Below are 12,542 nucleotides of genomic sequence, written 5' to 3'. Positions count from 1 at the left end.
GAAAATGATCTTAACCTACCAGTTTAAGACAAAAGAAAGAATGTTCCAGGCAGAAAGAATAGCATATGTAAAGTAGAAGAAAATTTGATACCTTTGAAGAACTGAAATAAGATCAGTGTCATTGGAGTGTAGTGGGAAGGGTAAGACTGCCCAAAGGTGAAGCTAGAGGAACAGCTGGGAGCCAGGTCATTCAAAACCCTGTTGACTTTGTAAGGAATTTGGGTTTTGTTCCCAATGCAATGGGAAAACAGTAAAAGATTTTACAGAAGGTAGCCCTGTGACATTACTTGGGTTTGTAAAATAGCACTTTGATTGCTGTTTGGATTGTTTCAAGGGAACAAAGACAGAAACAAAGAAAGAAGGTAGGACATTGTCTCAGGAATCTAGGCAATATACAATGGTGGTTTGAAATAGGATGGTGATAAAGAAGAGAAGAGGTGAAAGGAGAGAATCACAGAAGGTTAAATATAGAAGAAATTCTATAAGTGATCAGAATAATGACATGTAAGTATGGCAACCCTCTGATGGTCTGGCTTGATTTAGGGGTAAAGTTTAGAATATACATTTAGGAATTCTTAACCTGGGGATTCTATATAAACTTCAGAGGGCCTTCAAAACTTCAAAAATTTGATTTTAAATTTTGAGTCTAGGTACCTATAAAAGGTTTTGTAGGGGGATGGACAATATCTCTCATTAGATTCTCAAAGGGATCTATGTCTCCAAATATCAAGAACTTCTGTTTTAGGAGAATTTTTTTACATACTGTTTCTCTCAACTAGACTTTTGTTTAGGATTCTGTGATGATTCAAAATTGTACCGCATGGTAAGAACATGGAAAGAATATATTCCATGCAGGCATTTTAATGGTATTAAAAACATTTAACATCAGCATTGCATGTATAGCTAGCTATCAGAATAAATGGTGCAATCAGAGTGGATTTTGTCTGTGATCAACTGTTGTGTCATTACTGGTACATTCCAGCTGAAAATCAGCCCAGATTCTATATCATCAATTAAGGGGAAGAACCTTGAAGAACCTAGCATCTAGACCCATTTATGAAAATTGAGGACACGTGGCTATATAGAGAGGGTGAACTCGTCAGCTTCTGTGGTAGTAGGTTAAGGTTATGAATTAAATAGCTTATTTTACACAACAATTTTGAGTCATAGAGCATAAATCCTGGGTAAAAATAGTGTTGATACTATGAAGATACATTTTTTTAATTCAAGCAAGTTATACCTTTTCTTTGGATCTCCACATTCTATAAAATTCATCCAACAGAATAGAAATTGGAATAACATTGAAATAATTAATAATTGAAAATAATTTTAAAAACTGATTGACTTGTAGTTGTTTACAAACTTTGTTCTACGGCAAGTGGCAATTAGAGCACATGACTAGAAGCATTGTTATACTGGATGTAATTTTTCTTCATAAATTCTAGACACTGCCAAAACCTTCAGAGGTCATGAAAGCAATCTAATGGGGTTTATTTCACAACCCTAGCAAATTGAGAAGAAAAAAAAAACACTTGTAGAAATAACAAGTCTTAAAGTAAGGACTCAATATGGACTAATAGAAAGGAAAGACACCCTTCATAAATATCCTGAAGGATAGCCTGCTCTTGAAGACAGATGGTCTTGTTTTTCTTAAGAACACACAGTTATTTAAACAACTTGTTCTCAAACCATTCCCAGAAGAGGTCCTATGTGCCTTCATTTAATGAATTAATATAATAAAAAACCTCTATATAAACATTTGTTTAAAATATATAAGAATGATTCTTATTTAGAAATCCAATATCTTCCCCTATAATTTTGTTTACACTATTAATTTGATTAATCCCCTCTTCATAGTGCACAGCTTAGGTTTAATTATCATAAATTTTAAATTAGTACAGTCTAAGTTAATGAAGTTTGACTGTATTTAAAATAGAATATTATAAAATAAAAATAATCTCCATCTACAAAATTGATGAAACACAGATCTCCAGAGAAACATATTTGGGCCTAATACTTACTGTAAATAAGATGTTTTAGCTGAGCTGGACTTGAGAGTCAGATATGCCAACCACGTGGATTTACGTACGCCTTTCCTTCCAACTATATATTGTATGCATGCATTCATTCAATAAATATTAATGATGGTCCTGTGTGTCAGGCACAATTCTGAGCACTGAAGATACAGGAGTGGACAAAAAGACAAACTCTTCCCTCACAGAGTTTACATTCTAGTGGAAAGAGGCAGATAATAAATAAGATAAATAAGTAAAGATAGTACATTAATGAAAAAGGCTATGGAGACAAATCAGATAAGGAAGGGCAATAGGAAATGTGTTTAGTGGGTTGCAATTTAGATAGGGTCCCCAGGAAAGCACTTACCAACAGGATAATATTTGAGCCAAAATTTAAGAGGTGAGAAAAGAGTTGTGCTAATTCTTAGAGAAAGAACATTGCAGCAGAGGAAAGGGCAAGTGCCAAGACCTCGAGACAGGGGCTTACTGGGAATATTAGGGGCATAACTGGAGGTAAGGTTAATGATTAGAAGAGGAAAAGGAAATGAGGTCTTAGAGGAAACAGGACCAGATCACGTGACTTTGTAGACCTCTGTAAGGACCGTGGCGTGGTTGCTCTGAGAGATTTTGAGCAGTGACCTGGTCTGACTTTGGTTTTAGCTTTAGAAGATTCTAAATGATAATCAATATTTAGAATAGACTGAAGGGGAACAAAAGAATAACCAAAAAGATCAGTAGGAAGCTATTGTTATATGCAGGCATCAAAGGAGGGCGACTTGGTCAGGGTGGAAGCAGTGGAAGGCAGGAGAATTGGTTGGATTCTGGTTATATTTTAAAGGTAGAATGAACAGGATTTTGCCCATTGGATGTGGGACATAAAAGTAAGAAAGAAGACCAGAATGACTCCAACATTTAAAAAAATAAACATCCTCACCCTACTGGATAGCAGCCATGTGGTTTCAGTGTGATTCATCTAATGTTCAACTATAGGAATAGATACCTAGCCCAACAGATTGATTTGGGTAATGCAGGGCCAAGTACATGTTATTTCTGGTAGTCCGCCTGGTATAGGACTTTTCCTGGGCCTTCAGGAAAACAGATGTGCTCTGTCTTTGTTGATGTAGATGTGAGGGGGTTATTTTGCATCTATTGGGAAAGTTAGTCCAAAGATAAAGCTGACACACAGAGGCTGTGTCAGAACTGATAAAATTACAGAGAAATGGATTCAGATTCCCCAATAAATACACTATTTCTGGACTTAACAGATACGTTAGCAATAATTCACCTTCACTATCTACAGCCATGTGAACTAAATTTCATGTAATTTGCAAAAAGTATCCTGACAGTGTTTAAGAATTATTGGTTACAATAATACTTTGAAGTATTATTATCATTATTATCCTCATTTTAATAATGAATAAACTGAGACTCAGAGAGGTTAAATTACTTGCCATGGGTCAATTCAGCTAGTAAGTGGAGGATTCTCAATACAATCTCATGATTTTGAACTGCAGAGGCTTTAAATAATTATTATATTGCCCCTTATTTACAGTACGAGTCACTTTATTTAATAAGGATATAAAAAGGAGTGGGATAATGATTGTTCTGGTTATGAATCTGCTTAACAAAACACCCTAAAACTCAGTGACATAAAATAATCATTTTTTTTTCTTTCACAAATATGCAATTTGAACAGGGCTTAGTAGAGGGGCTTATCTATTTGTATGATCCCATTTTATCCTTTTGGTGGTTTATCCTCTTGTATGATCATGTTACTCAACGAACACTTTGAAATGTATGTTCAAGGCAACAAACATTGAATAGTTATTATGTGATAGGCATTTAGCTAAGCTCTGTGATGAATACAAAGATAAAGAAGATGTGTTTCCTGCCTGTAAGGATTTTGAAAATCTAGGATATATTAATTTTGATGCAGATTCAGATGCTATAACAAAGACCAAAATAGCAGTGGCTTAAACAAGATAAAAGATTATTTCTTTTTTGGGTTAAAATCTAGTCAGGGTTGAAATGGTGAATCTAAGATATCAGGGCCCATGCTGCTTCTATGTGGTTGTGTAACCACCTTGGGGTTTTGCCTTTTATATGCATGTACCACGAAGTCTCACCACCACATTCTAGGTGATAGAATGCCGAAAGAAGCCATGGAAGGAGAACATATCACTTTCCTCAAAGTCATTGTTTGGAAAAATGTCTGCAAACAATACTACAACACAGGTTTTGCAGAAATAGCATATGCCCAGGTATTTACAACAACCACCCCTGCACATGATAAAGGTAACAAAGTTATCTTTGGTTTTTCTTCTAATTCTGAATCATAAATCTTAGGAAGAGAAAAATATGCTGAAAACTTACTGTGCTCTTTAAGGGCCCTTCCAGCACTAAAATTTAATGACTCCATAGTATCAGTTCTTAAAGAGTTTAGTAGATGGTGAATCTATCTTAGACACCATCTCAGGAGATTTTCTTACTAAAATATCAGTATGTGGCAGTTCTGCAGCATAGAATCAAGAATAGTGAAATATGATAAGATTCACTGTTTTTCATAGCATGCTTCCTGGAAAAAAATCCTCTCTCTATTGTACAGTATAATGAACAATTTAAAATCATACTGTTTGCAAACTCTCTGATTTAGAAATCTAAATTGAATTCATGCTTATAAATTGCTGTTAATATGTAAAAATCTTGAGGATGCATTTATAGAACAGTCAATTTAAAGGGTGCATTTAAATCATTTCTTAGAATAATACTTTGAATTAGGTTGAGTTTATTTTCATCCTACAGAGAAAAAGTAAGTATCGAAAGATTTTTCCCATTAATCCTAGCTTGGGCATTAAGTAATAATGAGGCCTCCATTAATTCCTTCATTTATTCTCTCATTTACTATGTCTTTACTGAGGACTTCTTTTGAGATAGGCAATGCTATTAAATACTGATGATGTATAGATGAAATCAGCAATCCCTGAACATAAGGTGGTTATAGTCTGGTAGGAACACAGAAACTAAAGTAAACAATAAATATAATATGACAATTGCTATAATGAGAATATGGGAAAATATAGTGAAAACATAGGCAAAGGAGAATCTAATTGTACTGGGGAATCTTAGGGAAGACATCACTGAAAAAATACAGTAGAACCCTTTCCACCTCTTAAAGGACAAGTGGGCATTTGCTAGTCATATATAAGAGGCTGAAATTTGAGTAGAGAGCTGATGTTTTTATGTTGTATGGAGTAGCATGGTTATGGTTTGGAAACATAGGCCATTGGAAAGTTTTAAGATGAAAAAAAAAGGATCTGATTTGTATTTCAGAAATTCAACTGTGGCATCACTGTGGAAGACAAAACTAGAGAGGACAAGATTTATTCATTCTTTCTTTATTCCACAAATATTGATAGAGATTGGGCATTGTGTTAAGCAGTGGAGGTATAATACTAGTAAGATAGCCTGGTCCCTACCTAGCAGAACTCACAATTCAGTGGAGGAGATGCACAAAAATCAATCAAATATATACCCTTTAGAAAATACAAAATGAAGTGTTTTTGAGAAAACAAAGTTCTGAGAAAGAAGGTAACGGGGAAGGAATGGTCAAGAAAAGACTAGTTAGAATGATCAGCAAAGACTCTCTGAGATCTTTTGTTATTTCAAACAACACATTACTTGTGACAAACCTCACAAATGATTACCGCAACAAGATTGCCACTGCACAGAGCTGCGGTTCTAAGCAATAAGTGCGGAGGATCTCTCAGGTGGTATCCACTCTGGAAGATGTTCTCTTTCATTCCCGTCCAAGGAAGATTTATAAACTATGTTTCACTCAAGTGGCACAAATAAGAAGTATATTTGTAACAAACATTTTTGAAGGCTTGAGTTGGAAAGAGCCACACCTCTGTTACATGTGTATAGATCTACAAATAGGAAAAGAAATACTTAGTCTGTATTTTAAGGCTTAATTTTGAGCAATTTCAAAGGTTCAACAAGATACCTCACTGCAAGTAGCGTATGTGGTGTTATAGAACAGTCACCAGATCTGTTTGAACTGGCAGAAATTAAAATGAGCCATAGCCTGGTGTGATGTGCTGAAATGGGTCAGGGGAGGGTAGAAACAGCTATCACAAAGGAATTCTTATTAGGGAGCCAGACATATTTTATAAGTGTCTCTGAATTGTGAGGGGGAGGGGCAGGATTTGTTATTCAGAATAGAACCACAACCTGTTGTTTGTATTATATGTGTGTATAAGTATGTGTACTTGTTATAAAATATAGATTTTATAATGGGTTCTGTTTTTCTCAACTAAATCTTTGCTATTGTCTGTGTGTGTGTGTGTGTGCGCATGTGCACACATTTTAATGATATTCCAAGTAATCTTTTACTAGTTCACCTGGATTGGTTATTCTCTAATTGGATATACAAAGTACATAGTACCTCTTTAGACAACGATATATGAAGTCAGGCCTATTCCTGCATGGTATGTTGGAAAATAGTTGGTGCTTGTTAAATTAAAGGGATGTTTATGTTTGGGGGAAGTGCTATATTACAGTGATTAAGAATGTTGGCTCAGCTCTCAGATGGTCTCGTTTCCAAGCCCAGGCCTGTCATTTTTTTTTTATCTTGAGCCTTAGGCAAGTAACCTATTCTCCCCAAACTTCAGTTTTCTCACATTTAGAATAGGGAGAGAAACGCTACCTATTTATAGGTTGCTTATAAATGTTCAACAGTTCCAGGCTCAATATTTCAACTTCTGATTATCTAGTAAAAATACGCACACGGTCTCCCTTAAGACAAGTAATTTACTGGCTAAAATTAAAAAATGCAGTTGGAAAGTGCAGGCTTATTTTGCTCTGAATAAAGCTAACAATTCTGTGTATAATATCCATGTCATCTCATGATAAAAAGGAGGACAAATTACTAATCTTTATCCAGTTCGAGAAATTTCATTAAAAAGGTTTCATTGATCTAGTTGCCACATTATGGATATCTATCTAACATGGTATTCATTTTTAACAGACTTATCTAGCTGAGAGATTGGTAGTCTTTTTATTAGCAGTATGATTTGAGTGGTCATGAATATATTGGGTCAAAAACAAAATCTTTTAGCATGTTTTCAATTAAGTGATTTCAAGAATGTTTCAAAAACTAAAGCTTACATTTATAAACTGAATATTAATAAAAGAGGATGAGCAGTAATATCACAAATACAATGCTATTTAGTGAGATATGCCTATCAAAATTATTTCTTAATTCTAGGAGAAGAGTGAAGAAGAAATGAGAATAAAGTTGATTAAGAATTCTCCTTAGTTTTTCCAGTAAGTTGAAAATGGTGTCGAAGTTTTTCTTCTATTTTTAGCATTGTTTGAAATGAATCTGAAAATTCATACAAACACAAAGCAATCTTGCTGTTGTCATGTCTAACTAGGTTTGGGCATTATAAGTGAAAACACTTAATGAAATTAATATTGTTAATTTATAGTTATTTGTACTTCTCTTATGTCTTTAGAATATATTAGATACCTTGAGAGCAGTGGGTTGTGTCTTACTCAGTTTATATTTCCTTTAGGGTATGGCACATAGAAAGTACTCAGCAAATGCTTGTTCAGTCATTATCATGTTCATGACAAATTTCACGTATGCCAAGTTTACTTTTAATAGAATGTGTTCTGATTGGGTTGTAATGTAAATAGTTCACCAAAGTAGCTGTGTTTGAAATTTCATTAAGAAATAGATTTTTTCTGTCACTATTAGATCATATTGGGATTATGGAAGTATAGAATATTTTTAGTCTCCACTTACAAGGCTTTAAAATTGTTATTTATTGACCTTTTGCATATATATACTAGCTAGTAGCAATATTGAAAAGAAAACTATATTTCAAAGTTCTATATGATAGCTGGATAGTTGGAAGGATGCTCAATATAATCCTTTAGCTGGAAAATGCTTGGTATAGCTGTTAGTAGCTAGAAAATGTTATTATAATCTCCTCATTCAAGCAGCTTTGATTCAAAGCTCTTGCTGGAATAGCCTTCCATTGATCTAATCTCAAAAGTTTACTTTTTGTTCCTGGTTACATTAACCAGACCACCTCAGCTTTACTTGCAGAAATGAGATAACATCCTAAAGCAGAATGGAACAGTGCCAGAAACACCATATGGATTAATAAATCAGCACTTTCCTGACTTGAAGGACAAAAAATCTGAGCCTGGATAGTCAACAAAGAGAAGAGGACTTATAAGATAACAGGATATGCTGACCAAACAAGAATAAAGCAGGTGACCATTACACAATTTTAATGAATCCTGTGATGATTACTTAGTTTTCTTTCTTATTTTCTGTCTTCCTTTGGACCATTCTCATTTCTTTGTTTCCTTGGGCTATAAAGCCCAGGTCCTCTCTCTCACTTCAAACTGGTCTTGGAAAGATTTACTTCAGTTCTTACATGTGCATCTGTAATAAAACTCACTTTCTCACCAAAGAGACTCATTTCTCTGTTTAGCGCCAGATAGGGTGGACCCAAGTACTGAAAGCCATGATTTTACAAGAATGAAAAAGAATAAAAACCCGATTTCTTTAATTTGAAACACTGTTTTCTATTTTAAAAGTAATAAAATTTAACAGCTATGTATTTAAAACTTGATCTTCATGTGCAGTCTCAACTTGTGTTGAGTATTGTTGCTGAGGTTGAGTTTGGGAAAAATATCTTTTGAGTGAGGTATGAGGGTCTAAAGTTAATATTTTGATTGTACTAACTTGTATAAAATAAAGAAGAATCTGTAGAAAATAATTATTTTAGCCATTATTTCAAACAGAAAAGTTAAATTCTTTTAAAGTTTCATTTTTTTCCTCTTTCACTGTTAGTAAGTACCTTTATTTTGCAGTTGAAAAGCAGTATCAATAATTTTGGACCAGAATCCCTAGCACTACAGAGTTTGATCTAACCCTTTGTCTTTCTGAACTGCCTTTCTTTTAGTATTTCTGTGCAGCCAACAGTTCATTAAGACATCATGAATCATGCACTCTCTTTTTCCTTTTGCAGTATTTTTCTCTTGATAATGGAGGATAGTATTTCAAAGAATTTTGATTAAGGAGGTGTAGAAATGAATCAATGTCATTTTTGTTTTATCTGGAACATGTTACGAGTTCAAAATTTAATGATGCATTCTAAGTTTTTTTTTTAATTTATATCGTATAAAGGCCTGTAAGGGTGTTTTTCACATCCTGCTTCTACTTTCTCTAGGGAGTGTTTGACTGTATATACTAGTTTGAAGAAAAAAAATATTGGGTCAATGCTAAATTTAAACACTTTTTATCATTGATAAACACTTAAACATTTTCTTTCCTCTCTAAAATACTGATGTTGTGTGGAAAAACAATTACATATTTCACCCTTACCAAATTCAGTCTTCACATCTCTTCTGGGGTCACTGCTGTCTCACTTTACCCATTTGTGGAAGTGGATGCAGCTACTGAGAGCACAATATAATTTTACATCTTGCTGTTATAAAAAGACTACATTCTACTTCAGGGTAGAAGTAGATATTTTTAAGAGTAATGTTTATCCTAAAGCCAGCTGTGCTACCTAGATGTTTTAGTTTCCTGGCTGCTAAAACAGATACCATTAAATGGGTTGGCTTACCAACAGGAATTGGTTGACTAATGGTTTCAGAGGCTAGAAGGCTTGCTTCCTCTTGGGTCGGTATCTTCTGGCTGGCTGGCAATCTTTGAGTTTCCTTGACTTTCCATCACGTGGCATTACACATGGTAATGTCTTCTCCTTTCTCCTCCAAGTTCCATTGACTTTCTGTTTCTTCCTCTTTCTAGGGCTTTCCTCTATGTGGCATTCTCTATATGGCCTCCAATAATAGGATTAAGACCCATCTTAAGATGGACCATACCTTAACTGAAGTAACCTCATCAAAAAGTCCTATTTACAAGAGCTCATACCCACAGGAATGCAATAAGTTTAAGGACATGTTTTTCTGGGGTACATAACTCCAAGCAACCACTTTAGGTATCTAGTTTTCATTATCTTGGCACTATCTTGGATAAGGAGATCACTGTTCTAAACTCAAATGAGAATATGTGAGTATATTTGGCTGATGTTACAACTCAACACTTATGCCTATTAACTGTGAGTTTATACAGCCTGGAGTCCACATAATTTCCATCTCTCAAATCTGAACTCAAATACAAAGAACAGTTCTTTAAACACAGAAACAGAAAACCACGATTCCAAAAATGATTGTTTTAACCAAATGCAACTGAAACCCTGCAGTTTTGAAATGTGTTATTTTCCCCAAAGAACTTCTGGGAACATTGCCCAAATCAGAGTTATATCTCTTGAAACAAAACTTGAAATTTAGCAGAGATGAATTTCTTGCCACATATACATATCTTTATATAAAAAAATTAAGGACATATCATTCCAACAATGCCTGGATTGGTTGATTTACTGTGTAATTAAGAAGAGGAAATATTCTTCAAATTGAGAGTTTCCCCCCAGAGACCTGGTTATAAAGTATCCCAAAGCTAAGAGGAAAATGTCATTAGATGACAAACAGAATATTTTTTCAGGGAAAGAAATACTCATAACAATTAATTCTTAACCTTACCAAAAGGTATCTTGATTTTTATCCAATTTTTGATAAAAGATATAAAATAGATTGTTTACTTCTTTTGTTTTACAAAGCACTATCTGTATATACATCCATATTTATATAATCTTACGTATCTATCTTTATCCAATTAACCTTTGTGTCAGTCAATATACCCTTGAGCACTCTGTAATAATTCCTTAGAACAACTGATAGTTTGATGTCTTTGAAGTCAATGGCCTCTTTTAATGTAGAGGCAGTGTTGGTAACTTCACCCTTGAAGCCATGCAAAAGTCCAAGCAATGCTATTCCAAGGGACTCTCATTGCCACTATCACTGAACATAGTTATTGTAACATTATCAAGAAGGAAGTGTGTCTATTCTATGATATCCTTGAGTTCCCATTCATTGAAGACCTTTCTCTCTGAGGTTCTGGACCCAGTAGCACCAGGAAGGAGAAGTGGGCAGTTGTATCTCTGGGTCTGGTTTTGAAACTTTCCTCTTCATAGTCCTAGAACTTTGTTTCTGAAGAAGATATTTGAGATCCTGACCATGTGCACATCCCTCGTTTCATAGATAATAAACTGAAACCAAGTGGGTAAAAATACATTAGGAACCAAGTCTCTTATCTTTTCATAAATTGCTCTCTTCATAACATCATTCTAATTTAATGGTCATTAGTTACTTTTCTGCCAAAACCTAAGACTCAAAATGATGTGACGATGGAGCCCAAGTGAAGCTTCTTTGAGAACTTAAAACTATATCCATTAGCCACTTCTCTCTGCTTCCTTCATGGAAGAAAGTTGTGAATATTATCACACCCTGAATTATACAAAAAGAGGACTCATAAGTTACAAACTGAAAATGTAGAAAAGGCACTGGAAAATTCTATAGTTATTTAATTCAACTTTTTATAGCTTCCCAAGTAAGTTTTAGATAATTTTCAGTTCTGGATTGTTCTGTTTAGTCCCCCAAGGTATACCAATATCAGTCCAGAAAACATAAAGCATATGACTTATCAATGAGCAACTTGTAAACTAACCAAAGCATAAGAAAACAGGAACATTGGTTTAGATGAACAACAATATAAAGCAGAGAAGAGAAAGGACATGAAATCACTATGTGACATGAGGCAGAAATGCAAGCCAAGGAACTCCAAGGATTACAGCATGCCAGCACTAGAGCACTGCCAACCTAGGGAGAAAGCAAGCTTTCCAGCCTCAAAAAAGCTGCTTACCCTAGATATTGCTACAAGTCATGCTGCATGCCATCCAGATGAGTCTTCCAAAAACATCCTATCTGCTGACTGCCAGGCTTTGCTAACTGAGCAGTTATTTTTCACTGGGTGTGAGATTTCTAGCTGGTGACATCTAAGGCTCCTCATGGACTTCCAAAAATATGACAGAATAGGTGAGGCAAAGCAGACTTCTCCTCTGTGAAAGAAACTAGAGGATAGGCAGAGAATCCCAAGGACAGCAGTTTCAGGGTGTGGGCAGCCAGAGAGGGACTTCTACAATATGTGGTGGGGACTTGGACAAAAAAGCAAAGAAACTGCATCTCAAAGGATGGTGTGAGTTTATTCAGTGGAATGCCACTAGGGGCTGCAGCAGTGAGACAGCTGCTGAGCAGGGGAAGGTGCAGCTCTCCAGTCCTGTGCACCCATCTCAGCAATTAGGTGGGGAGATAATCCTCCTCAGTCACATTGCTGAGAGCTCCTGTGAGGGAACCCTGGAAACAGCGGACCAGTGTTGACTGCATTTATTCTCCCTCAACAGAAGTCCATGGTGTGCATGGACGAGAGGTGAGGATAGGTGAGGGCACCACAAGAAAGCACCAAGAGCCCCTCCCACACCCCAGCTTGTGGGCACATGGCAGGCAGGGAGTGGGGCACGTTTGAACTGGAGGGTGAGATGCACAGTC

At 35.4% G+C, this 12,542-nt stretch overlaps 2 long non-coding RNA genes across 2 annotated transcripts in view; one reads left to right on the top strand and one right to left on the bottom strand.

Annotated features, from left to right (window-relative positions):
• Positions 1–8,266, top strand: part of LOC119534216 — a 217,297-nt gene extending 209,031 nt beyond the window's left edge. Inside the window, exons 5-6 of the long non-coding RNA XR_005216985.1 lie at positions 7,282–7,340; positions 8,109–8,266. This is a non-coding gene — a long non-coding RNA (uncharacterized LOC119534216). The remainder of the gene's footprint in view (positions 1–7,281; positions 7,341–8,108) is intronic.
• Positions 1–12,542, bottom strand: part of LOC119534217 — a 192,144-nt gene that overhangs the window by 99,256 nt on the left and 80,346 nt on the right. The window lies entirely within an intron of this gene.

The sequence above is a fragment of the Choloepus didactylus genome, chromosome 5 (genome assembly GCF_015220235.1).
Source record: "Choloepus didactylus isolate mChoDid1 chromosome 5, mChoDid1.pri, whole genome shotgun sequence".
NCBI lineage: Eukaryota > Metazoa > Chordata > Mammalia > Pilosa > Megalonychidae > Choloepus > Choloepus didactylus.
The sequence above is the reverse complement of the archived record's forward strand: the minus strand, read 5'-3'. Positions and strand labels throughout refer to the sequence as shown.